Raw genomic sequence first — 13,183 nt, forward strand, 5'->3', positions numbered from 1 at the left:
AGGGGTGTTGGACTAGATGATCTCCAGAGTTGTCTTCCAACCCCTCACTATTCTGTGATTCTGTGAAAAGCACTGAGGAGTAATGCACCAGCAAGGGCCTCATGGGTGCATTCTGAGCAGCCCTGCACCACACTTGGGGACCTATACAACTGGGCACGTGGAAGTGACTGTACCAGCAGGGTGACAGACGAGGGTTTGGGGTTGGAAAAGGGAGACAAAGAGAGAGGGCAGGTGGGGACTTGCTTGGCTGAGAAAGTTGAGAAGAGAGATTCATAATAAGGTGCACTAAGAAATTTGGGTTGGATTTCAGACCAACATGTGCTGTCAATAAACCTGTGTGGCTTAGAGAGAAAAGGAATGAAAATTCATTCTGAAGATCCTAAGAAAGAGAAAAAAAAAAAAAAAAAAAAGAAAAAATGTTTTGGAGCAAAGCTGTATTTAATTTGGTTATAATCCACTGAATAGAGAGATATTTCAAGTTGACTGAAGACTCCCAAGCATAGCTCACAGAGGAAACCTGATCATTTTTGGCAGAGGGAAGAAAAACTGTCTGTTAGAACTAAGTTCTCTCAGCTGGCATGTTTATCACTAGAGATCAATGAAAACCAGAGGATAAATAAAAGCAGATTTTGAAAATGAATGGGTAGACATTCAGGCACCAATTTTTATATTTTTTAAAATATTTTTTCTTTTCCCTGAGTCTCTTCTTTTATTTTTCTGCCTTGGAAAAAAAAAAAACTTAATTGAAAGGTATTTTATTGACAAGCCTGTATCTTATTTGCACATCAGTGACTAGTGTCATGTAGGTCTCAGATTTGCTACCCCATCAGATTTATTAGTTTGCCCCATTAAATGTAGACACTTGAATGTAGTGTGTCTTTCAAGGTGGGACACATGGTTCTGCTTTAACAGAAAGCACATGGCCCAGTTTTCAGCTGCATAGCAGGACTTTGATGGGACTAAATTTACCAAGCAGTGTGTTGGTGATTTTTATAAAAGTTAACTGTATTTTCCTAGGGTGACTTCATCTTTCTAAGGGAAAGAGAGAATAAACAGTATGTTGGGATTCAATAACAGGCCTTGGAAATTGAGCAAAGCTCACTTGGAAAGTGAGCAAAGCTTCAGAGATGCAGGGGGTGAGAGTGCCCCGTGTAGACACAGCTATATTCTTCATGGGACCTTATGCAATGTCAGAGCATCCTTGATTGGTATCCTTGCACACATTTTCTTGTGCATCTTCCTTTCTTTAGATTCAAATGTACTGGAAGAGTGAGCTTCTTGGCAGTCTCTGCCCCACCTGACCTCTCTCTTTTGTGCTCTTTTTCCTGTGTTAAACAGCACAGCATTTTATTTCTCTGCCTTTCAATATTCTTGCCATATTGTTGTCCAACTTCCATATCTAATTGTTCCCACTTAGCCTAGTTTTGATTCTGGGTTTCCTTTTCCCTCTCTCTGCCACCTTCTGTGCCCATGCTTTGAACACCACCATCCCTGTCTCTACCAAAAGGACTAGCTGCCTGGTCTCCACTAGATGCTCTCATCTCCATTTTCTGAACAGCTAGTGAAATGAACACTATCATGTTTTCTCTGATGCTGCTTTTCCCACTTTAATGGAGTTCACTGAAGGCATACACAAGGCTATTTTATTAACTGCCTTCACTAGCTACCTTAAAGCACCCTGCTTTTTTTATGGTGCTGATAAGAAGAAAATACAAGGGTGCTGAAACCAGGACACTGCATTTGATTGGTTCCATATATTTTCCCATTTGTTGTTCGCTGCATCTGGCTTTATATCTGTGCTGTAAAATCACCATCTTTTTGTTCTGGGTGTGTGTGGAGTATAGTGGAATCCACACCCTTGACGGAGATCCTAAAGGTTTTCTGTAATTAAATATTTAAAAAGAGTAAGAGTAGTTGAAGTCTATCCATTACCAACTCTTGTTATGGCTGCAGTAAGGCTTTAATATAGAATTCAAACATGGAAGTCACCGATTATTCCTGTGCTTTTGGTATATAATGTATGCTTTAGTATGAATGGTTTATAAGCTATGTAGTTTGGGATCTATGTTTTCTCTAGAGCAACAGCAAAGCAGGAAAAAAATATTACCAGCATGGAAGGGTAGAGTCTGTCCTGTAATACTCTGTATTTGAAACAAAGCCTGTACAACAGCTGCCTCCAACAGATAAATCATTATGCAGAGAACAAAGTTAAGCAGTTGTGTGCGCCACATCTAGAATCAAAACTCCATGAACTCCAGCAAGGAGGAGAAATTCCAATTCAGGAATACATAGTCATGTGCCTTTTTTGAAAGAATACGAAGACATTGTGTGCAAGATATCTTGAGGCAAGCTATGTAGTACTCAGCCATTCTGGCTGTAAGAATGAGAGGTCAACATGTCTGGTAGCAGAGGCCATCAGTCTACTGATTCTATATTATTTTACTTTATTTCATTTTTTCCTGCGAACAGCACCACTTTAATAGACAGGTGGAATGCAGGGGAAAAATGAGCTTGGATGAAACAAAGGCTTAGTTCATTGAAGTGTCATGATAGAAATATTTTTTTTTCTGTTTGAATGGATCTTATCAAGACTGTCTTTTTAATTTCCCCCTAATATTTGAAGCAGACTCCTAGTATTTAATGAGTTGCAGAACACAATGACAACTATAATTTAGCTAATTAAAAGCGACAAGCGAGGATTCTTCCTCGAAGACGGGAAAAAGCCCACTCATTCCTCTTAATGGTTTGTTGGCAAGTCAGGATTTTCTTGTCAGCATGACCTAGTGAAGTTCTTCTCTGGCCAGATCAATGCCTGGCCCTGTTCCTGAGAGAACACCCATCCTGGCTGTTCAATTAAATGTCATGCAGAGACCAGTAAGGTAACCATGCACCAGCTGGATTTGCAACCTGGAGCTGTGTGGTGGAATCCCCTTAGGTATGAAGCTGTATTAGATATATTTCCAGCTACTCAATTCAGTTAGTCTGCACTACTGCATTTTTGTTGCTCTTGTTACCTGGAGCAGCAGGATTAGAACTAGCCCACTAGCGTCTGGGCACCACCAGAAAAAGACCATCACCTTCATCAATATGTCTGAAAAGGGAGCACAAATAAAAACGTTTAAAGTTCTCTGATCTTTCAATATTACGAGTCATACGGGATAGTTATAGTGGATGGATAGTTATAGATGTTATAGTAGATGAGGCCTCTGACAAATCAACTGCTAGTTCAAGTAAGCTCAAATGTGATATCTAATTACTATTATGTCTGTGATGTCTGCTTGGTGATCTCTGGAAAAAAAACAAAACAAAACAACCCTCCCCCCATCTCCCCCCCAAAAAAAAAGCCCCAAAAGAACCCAACCAAACAAGTTTTGAAGAGATTCCCAGTGTACAGCTAACAGTAGGTCTAAAGCAACTAACACTGACCCAAAACTACAGATTTCATCTGCATCTAAGCTTAGAACACATCTTGGGTCTATTTCCGTGACAGTTTAAGCTGGTCTAAGTCACACACTCACTTCACCCCAACAGAAATTTCTGTGGTGGTGAGACAGTCCAAAGGGCAAACCAGAAAAGTAACAGATACAAAACTAAAAAAACCAAGTTGAAAACAGAACAAAAAAAGACTCCAGTATATTTCTGCTCACTGCCTGAACCAGTTCACAGTGGGATCAGGAAAACACCAGCAGCTGATACTGTCATCCTGCATCCTTACACAGTTGAGGCATGTGGATGGGTCACTGCTTAGGCTTCTCTCCTGAGAACTAACAATTGGTGGGCAGCTTTTCCTGTCCTGTGCTTTCTTCTTAACCTTGCTCTCTTTTGCAGCCTTTTCATCTCGGTCCCCTCGGTGTGGCTGAAACTTGGCCGGTTTTTGTTTTTCCTTTTCCACTGTGTTCTCCATAATTGCCTCTTGTAACTGATGCAGCCTGCCTTCCTGTCAGCTGCTTTTCCCTCCAGTGAGGTTTGAGGTTTGAAAGTTTGAAAGACTTTTTTTCTTCCTTGTGCTAAGGACAGCATGAAGCTAATAGGCAGCATTTTCCACCAAAAGTACCATGCCCATTATGCCTATAGAATAAACACTGTCCAGAATTTGCTACTTCTGTGAAATTCCCAGAAGGACAGGAGTTCTGATATGTGAAATGATGATCCAAGAGACAGGGAAGGATCTGTTTCTTTCAACAGTTCTTATTTTATTAGCTATTCTTTCATGACACCTATGCTAGTTTTCTTGATAGGCTTCTTGGCGTAGAAACCCACATCTATAAAAGCAAACAGCACAAATACTTCAACTGTGGGTCTACACTCAAGTTTTGTTTGAGATGATGCTTCCTGTGCTCTGCTCTTGAGTTAGTCTCATTTATATAACAGCAATTTTGCACCATTGTAGTCATGTAAATGGGCTTTAAAGAAGACCACAAGTATAATTTCTAGCTAGCCTCAGGACATGAATTCCCTCCCACCATTTGGAAATATGTTATCAAGCTGCATTAAGTTTTGAACCAATTTTTATGCAACAGAATAAAATTCTGGTGGCTATTGCAAGATTGAAAAAATCCCAATATTTTGTTGTTTGGGTTTTTCCCCCTGTTTGTTCCCCCTTGGTGAGCAGTCAGAAGGTAATGCTAGTTTTCTGAGACCATCAGGAATTTCATCACAACTAATACAGTCCTACAAATAATTTCACCTTTCACAAAACAAATTTTATTTTCAACCTAAACTCATTTTGTTGGGTGTTCTGTTGGTTTTGATCATCTTACTTTGATTTTAAGCTCCTTTTTATATGTCTACAATGGAGTAAAATGGATCTTCATGTTGACTGGTAACAGGGTGTCATGGTTTAGAGTGAGCAGATTGCTCTTTTGTGTCATAGAGGCAAAAGAAAAAAAAAACAAAAACAAAAAACACACACAAAGGATTGGATAGGATTGGAAAGTTTAAATGGAAAGGCTGTTCACAACTATATACAATATTACAAAGCATATAAAATACGCCTGGGCTTAGCACAGAAGCCCATTAAGCTAAAGCTTCACACAAACCTCCCTTTAAACCAGGCTAACAAACCCAAGCTTTCATGCCCCTCCCTCCCTCCCAAGCCTCTCTATCCTCCAGGCCACACCATTGTGATGCAGCTAAGATGTGGTTTGGCAGCTCCAGGCCCCAATAAGGCCACTCCATGCCTAATTGGCAGCATTGCCAAGGCTGAACTCCAGGCCTCAACTCCCCTGCAAGGAGATAACAGCCTGCATGTCCTCCTGGGAGCAGAGAGGGAGGGAAAAGGGAAGAAAACTGACTTTGCAACCAGTTTTATAGGGATGCAAGACTTCTGGGAAGGAAGCACACCTTCTGGTCCACCTTGTGGATGCTCTGGCCCCCCTGGAGGTCTGTAACTTTGTGGCACCTAGCCTCTAAACTGCCACACAGGGTTAGGCAATGCATGTTAGGAATACAGAACTCCTGACATCTGTGAGGGGTTGCTGAGGGAACTGGGATTGTTTGGGTTGAGAAGAGGAGGCTCGGGGAAGACCTTATTTCTCTCTATACTACCTAAACGGACCTTGTAGCAAAGTGGGGGTTGGTCTCCACTTCCAGGTACCAAGTGACCAGATGAGAGGAAACAGCCTCAAGTTGCATCAGGGGAGGTTTAGAATGGACATTAGGAAACATTCTTCACAGAAAGAGTGGTTAAGCGTTTGAATCACCTTCTTTGGAAGTGCTCAAAAAAGTGGCACTTAGGGACATGGTTTAGTGGTGGATTTGGCAGTGTTAAATTAGCAGTTGTGCTTGACGATCTTGAATGTCATTTGCTGCTTCTGCTCCACCCCTTACAATTTGATAGATTGATTACAAGTAAGGCTGTTCATGAAAAGTAGTATTTTTCAGATCTGGCATCATTCATTAATTCACACAGAATGCAATGCAGTGTAATTTTCAAAAGCCTTTGCTCTTTTTTTCTTTTTAAAGTCAAAAGTTCTGTGTGCTCTGATAATCTTTAAAAGGGCAGATACTGCTTAGGGATAAATCAGTCTACTTCAGCACCTAAGAGCACCATCTCACATTATCTCATTGGCAAAGTTCCTAAAATTGTATTTTTAATCTGCAATTAATTGCACACTGTGGACCAATTTTGCCAAGCTTTCAGGCTAAAGCTTTGAGGTTGCTACAGGAGGGACAAGCCAGTGGGAATCATGCTATTAGACCTTGCCTACCAGGTCTTACAGCTAACAAATAAACCACTATTATTCTGCTGACATTGCACAGCAGCACATTCCTCAGATATGCTGTCAAGGTTTTTTTGACCTGTAAGTCTTTTTTAATAGCAAACAACTATTTTAGCATAAGACCAAACAAGACAACTGACAGTGCTGAAATGTGTACTAGGTATATGTCTCTTTGCAGTGGTAACAGTAGATGGCTTGTGGCATAGAGCCATCACATGGGTTTGTTTGGAAGAGACCTTTAAAATGGTGGAGTACAATCATTAATAGCCTGGAATTGTGCTGGGGGAGGTTTGGGTTGGATTTTAAGAGGAATTTCTTGACTGCAGGAGTAGTCAGGCGTTGGAGCAGGCTGCCAGGGAGGTGGTAGAGTCACCATCCCTGGAGGTGTTCAAGAAACATGTGGACATGGCACTTGAAGACATGGTTTAATGGCCGTGGTGGTCTTAGGTTGAAAAGCACTGAGCAACCTTGTTTGGCAAGTGTTGCACGATGATCTTAGAGGTCCTTTCCAACCAAAACAATTCTATGAAATTCTACGGTGGTCAGTCAGTGTTTGGCTAACCAGAGGCAATGAGGTGCAGCTTTATTTGTCACTTCTGTTGTTAAACACTTTCTTTTGCTCGATGCTTTCACAGTGCTTTCATCCCCTAAGTACTAAGAAGACAGACAGGAGAGGGCTAGTTCCACAACACCAGGTGGGCTGTGCAACTCACCTTTCCTGTCATCCAAGTATGCCTGCTCCTCTGAGGCACCATCTCCATCCTGCTCTGCCCCACCAGGCCTGTGGATTTTACTTTACTTTTCAGGCATTTTAAAGGGCTTCCAAACAACCATTTCCGCTCCTGAGCATGATTCCAGTTTACATTTTCTTTTCCTTTAATCTCTGTTCAACATTAAAGATCTCTTCCTCTGGAAACGTTCTCATTTCCCAGTTCTCTTCTCCAATTGCTCCCTCCAGCCATCGCTCTTGAAGATGGAATTGCCAAAGAGATTACATCCACTGGGAACACATTCCTAAATGATGAGGCTTAACCATGTTTGTTTCAATTTCTACACCTTGAAAAAGAACATAGTAATTTCCCACTGCCCCCCCAAGAGAGTTAAGATTAAGCAAACAATGTTTGAAAAGCACTTTGCTGATGGCAAAAGTACAAGCATTTCCAGAGATCTAGTGAGAGGAAACCTCTTGTTAAGTTACACATCTCAAATCAGTTTCAACAATTACTTTTTCTCTTAAAATTGTAAGCTCATTTAAAAGGAAAAGATGTGTTCACTCTTTTTTTGGCACTTTCAGTTTGAAACTCACGTCTCTGTTACATTCCTTTGGGTTTTCTCTTGTGTTCGTTACTGTGCTCTTCAGTGTTTAAAAAAACATGAGCTCCTAGGACAATAGAATTTTTAAATTTGTCAGAGTGTGGTGTTGAGGGGAATTGAGGGAGCTTGGAACCCCTTGGAATTAGTTAGATGCTGGCTTTAAGCTAAATATCCAAGCTAGGTGTTTGCATTTAAAAGATTTCTTTTCCAAGTATTTAAACAGAGTGTTCAGGACTGAAGAAGGGCAATCCCTGGAGAGCCTTTAAAATGGAAAGAAAATAGAAGAGAAAGAAAGAATTGGGCAAAATTACCTTACAACTGGCTTCTGACACTGATTAGTAATTAAATTGGTAAAATTTAAACTCTTGAAGTTATTTAAAATGCAGGTACAGAACATCCTTTCCCAAAGAGCTGGAGTTCCTTTTAGGGATCCTGCGAAAGGCTGCCGCAGTAATGCATTGGATTTAACTGATTTTGCCACCTTTTGTCTGGGAGGTGATAAAGCTGCTTGTCAAGATAGATAAGAATGCTGCATGCTGCTCACAATGTTTTTCAGTTTAAACCTTCTACCATTAGGGCTTTTTCATCATCTTCAGGCAAACTCAAAGTATTATGGTTGGCTATTCTTTTAGTGTCTCAAAGTACACCAGGCATATGAAAGCTATAGAAAGCAATGTGTGTCTCTGACTAAGAGATGATTTCTTAATTACTATTTTATTATGTATGTTATTACTTTCTTGAGGTCACTGAACAAATACAGAGGATGGTTCTGTCATGGCCAGGTGAGTTAATCACCAAAATGGATGACTCAGGTGTAGGATAGAAGGCAATTAAGTTTTTGAATGGGAGCCTAAGGCAAACATCATAGTCCACATTGGTCTTCTGCCAGCCAGCTCTGGAAGCACCATCTCCACTCATCTTAGAAACACCCTAGGCCCCATCCACATTGCTCTTGAGGCAGCCTGACTTCTACAGATAATGTCTTCCCTTGCAGCAAGCAATATTAGGGCTTCTGTGGGAAAAGCACTGAGCAACCTTGTTTGGCAAGTGTTGCAAGAGCAACAGGGATGCTTGGAGCTGGAGCAACTAAGAGATTTGGCACAGGTCACAGCAAAAGAAAACAAAACATTGTTTGGGCTAAGAACAGATATAGCAATGGAATGACTTTCAAACGCTGTCAACAACAGGCATCTGAAACCCATTGATATCCAGTGGCAAGTATTTAAGGGAGAAGAACAGTAGTGAATGAAATGGCACAAAGAGGGGAAAAATGGGATAAACACAGAAAAAATCAGTAAATCTTGAATTGATTAACTGAGAATGATGCTAAGACCTTTTTTGATAGATAAGTGTTCACAGTTAATTAGAAATCAGCTTTTTGCCAATGTTTTTTTAGCTAGGCTTTTTAGTTCTTCAGAGTCTGTAATACTTTCCAGATTTCTGGGAAAGAAAGGGTAGTCCTTCAAATGCTGATTGCTCATTCAATACATGCTAGAGAAAGTTTAGTCATGCCTAGCTATTATTTCAAGAGTTAGTAGATGATTGTGGATGATAACTATATCCTGTTGAAAAGATCCCTTGAGGTAGGGATTAAATGAGGGCAGGGTGAAATGGGGTAATTTGTGACCCTTCACTTGTGTTCAGTTATTAAGGACAACCTGTAACTGAGGACAAAAAGTCAATGAGGCTTTCAGCTTCAACCACATGAATCATCTTTCTCTGCTAAACAAAGCACGAGCATCATCACTTTTACATGCAAGTTCAAGCTAAGTGTATGCTGGAGTGCCTTTGCTGAACTGCAGTGGGAATGAGGTGAGTGCCCACTCCCATGTGGAAGATGGCCTGTATCCTCCACTTACAAGTTACTCTTTTTCTGTATGAAAAAGAAACAGCTGCTCCTGAGACTGGGCACTACCCCAAAATAACCAAACCACCCAGCTGCAGGAGGGCCTTTCCGTGGGAGTTTGCAGTGCCCCAGGGGATGAGGCTGGGGGCTGACCGCGCTGAGGGCAGTGCTGCCCTCCCATGGGCTGCACTAGTAGATCCAAGGATCCATGCTGGTCAGTGCCCAGAGATGCTTTAGATATTTTTCTGTACAACAATCTCCTACTTCAGCTTTGCTCAGAATGTGAGATTCTGACACTAAACATCAAATTTGATTCTATGGTCCTTTAAAAACCACCGAAGTGGGGCTATTAGTTTCAGTAGGGGAAAAAAAGAGCTTATCTAGGTTTCTTTTTTTTCTGTAGGAGGTATGTAGTTGACTGATTCATTGAATTAGTTCTTTTTTTTTTTCCAGAATAAATTTTGTGATGCTTTTCCTCATATAGCCCAGATTGTAAGCCATCCCACTTACATGCCACAATGTCCTAATACATACACATCAGACTTAGAGCTTCTACAAATGTCATTATCTCAAGACAACCTACTTCTTCTTCAAAAGTGAAGAGCCAGAAACAGCTCCAGTATGAAACACCTACCCATCAAGAGATTTCCAATTCCTCCTTTTATTCCTGAGAGGTTGCCAAATGGAGAACTCCTACTTTGCAAGCAGGGATTCGCACCTGAACTAAATACTGGACATCTTCAAAGGGCAAATAGTAAAACTTTCCAAGACAGCTAATTTGGATGATAGGTGCCTCAATGTAAATGCATATATCATGTGGTAGAACATAAAGAAAGTGAAGGTTCCTTCTTTGGGTTTATATATTTTCACAACCAACTTTAAACTAGTGAATGGCAGCGTGTAACACCTGCTCTGGTAAGCACTCCATTGTTTCATGTATGCAGAGGATGCAAACAAAGAGCAACAGCATGCTCAGGTGAGTTGAAGCTCAAGCATATTTGAAGAGTGATGTTTGGTCCCCAAGCCAAACAAATAGTGTGGAGAAGAAGGCAAATGAGCAGTAGCAGCTGATCACCTCACACCTTCAGTAGCACTGAGTTATGCAGCTGAGGTCCACCAGACTCCATCTTGTCCATAGGCTCATGACAGCAACTTCCACTCCACAGGAAGATCTCTGCTTTGTCCTTCAGCCAGGCTTGCTGGCAAAGACCTGTGGGGTCCTGACCTTGATAAATCGGCTCTGGCAGTTACAGCAAAAGTTAGTTACTCTCAAGGGCTTAATTGGGACGTAAGCTGTGCTTGGTACAAGGGGGTCTCCCTGGCTGTAGGTGAGATGCTAAGTAAGGCTTCAGCTATGGAGAATGCCACACTGAGCACTGTTGATGACTACTTTGCACAGTGACAGCAAGAGCTGTGTGTCTAATTTGGGCAGCAGCAGATGGATAATTTAAGACAGAGACTGGCACTACCAGCAGAGCGAAGGGATAACGTGTTCCTTCTGCAGCACAAATCTCACAAGTGACTCATGACTCTCCTCAGCTCATTCTGGCATCCCTTGATCTTTGTGACTGTGACTGCACATTTTTAAAGGTCAGGATGTAGTGCTTCTTCCCCAGTACCTTTGAGACCATACTAGCAAGAGTTTTGCTCTGAAGAACGTCCAGTGCACACCATGGTCCTTTACAGTTTGATCAGCAGGTTCCTCTTCTCTTACTCCTGGCCCAAGTGTAGAGATTATGAAATAATCTAGCCAATAAAGCATCTTGGGAGAGTTTGATTCCCGAGTGCTCTTTGCATACATGATTGTCATGTATATGACAGATATCAGTCGGGTCTGGTGCTTAGGCTTCTGCATGCGTGAGCCATGTCCATATTCCTCCTGCAAGCCCTCATTTCAGAACAAATTTCAATTAACTTTCATCAGATGTTTAAGGTGACTTAAGTCTTTTCTTTTTGTAGGTGTTTAAAATTTCACCACCTTACACTGCTATCTAGAACAGAGAATGGTATGGACATATGCTTAAACGGTCTTCTGTTTAATGGTCTTATTTAAGTAGAACTTCCTATGACAGCAAAACCTTGGCATTAGCTGAGTTGTACATGCAGGCTGCCCACATGCATGAATTAATGTGCTGCTCACTGTGAAAGCACACAGTGATGGCTCACCTGCAACTCCCTGAAGCCAAAAGCATTTCACTGCTGTCCTGGATGGAATATTAGAAAGCCCCAAGCTGAGTGATGTGGGAAATCCCAGTGCTTTCCTCCCCAAAACTGAATTGTCATCTAGATCAGGTAGTAGCTTTCTCTGCAAATTGCAGTTCTGGGTACAATTTGTATTCATTATTCCACATGGAGAAAAGCAAACTGACTGCCATGCGTACCACAGGCTGGAATACCATGTACTTAAGGAACTTGCTCCATTTGCACAGAGGCTGAAATAAGGCCCCTTATTTTAGCAGCTTGGTAATGGTTAATTTTTTCATACATTTCTGAGCTGCATCCAGCTGAAAATAGTTATAATTCACCTTTAACAGTCAGGTAAAAGAAAGGGTGCCATCTCAGTTCAGCTTCCCTTGAATGGTGAGCTGAAATTTGCAACTGTTTCATAACAGCACCTTTATTGGGAAACTCACCATAGAGGCCTGGGATAGGTGACCTTGGCAAATGAATAACCAACAACTTTGACTTTAGAAATAGCCTTTCAGAATGAAGTTGATCCTAGGATCACACCCTCTGCCTACATTGAACTTATTTTTCAGTAACTTTAAATCCAAACCGATGCTTAAACTAGTTAAACTATGCTTAAAATTGTATGTTTATTACTGCACAGGATGCTAACATAATTAGGACTGTGGGTCCTCTTCTGTATTTTTCTATTTATGTTGAATATAAAGTCCTAAAAATGCCCATCCTCATTCCATAAAAGAACACTGAAAATATGTCATTTCTTAATACAAGCTGTTTCAACTCCTGCTGTAAAAGGGGCCCAAAGAAAGAATAAGCCAGTTCAAAAGATCAAAATCCATCAATGTTACAGGTTAAGGGACTAGTGTCCTAATTATAAACAGTGTTTTCCAGAGAATTCGACTACAGGAAAATGGACTCTTCAAGGGGCTGAACAGAATATATGAGATAAATTTATTCTATTTAATTGGTCTGAAAATTTTCTATATAGTTTGTAGCACAGCTTGTTTTCTCTCTCTTGCTTGCTTCTTTCCCTCTGTCTCTGTTTCTGACCTTGCTTTCTTGGCCTGATCATTCTTGTTTGGGCTGGTAAGGAACAGCAGTGGGACAGAGGTAACTTTTTAGTTTATACATAGCCCTCTGGACTTTTGTTCAAGGTGGTCTGGGTCTCTATAGGGGGTCTGTACAAGGGAGTAACTGGGCTGTTGTCTAGTTGTATATGTATTTGTATGTTTATTATTATTATATGTAGACTACTTTGGTAAATCATAATTTCATTTAACTTCCAAATTCTGAATAGTGTGGTAATTTACTCCCTGGGGTAAATTTCAAATTGTGTGGTGGTACAAAACCAAACCACCACAATCAAAATAACAGCAACAGTAATAATAGTAATAATAATGATAATAATAGCAACCTATTGATTGCACTTGCAGCCCAGAAAGCCAGTCACATCCTGGGCTGCATCAAGAGAAGCATGGCCAGCAGGTCGAGGGAGGTGATTCTCCCCCTCTACTCAGCTCTGGTGAGACCCCACCTGGAGTACTGCATCCAGTTCTGGAGCCCCTATTACAAGAAGGATCTGGAGGTGCTGGAACATGTCCAGAGAAGGGCCACC

Source organism: Indicator indicator, chromosome 6, assembly GCF_027791375.1.
Source record: "Indicator indicator isolate 239-I01 chromosome 6, UM_Iind_1.1, whole genome shotgun sequence".
Taxonomy (NCBI): domain Eukaryota; kingdom Metazoa; phylum Chordata; class Aves; order Piciformes; family Indicatoridae; genus Indicator; species Indicator indicator.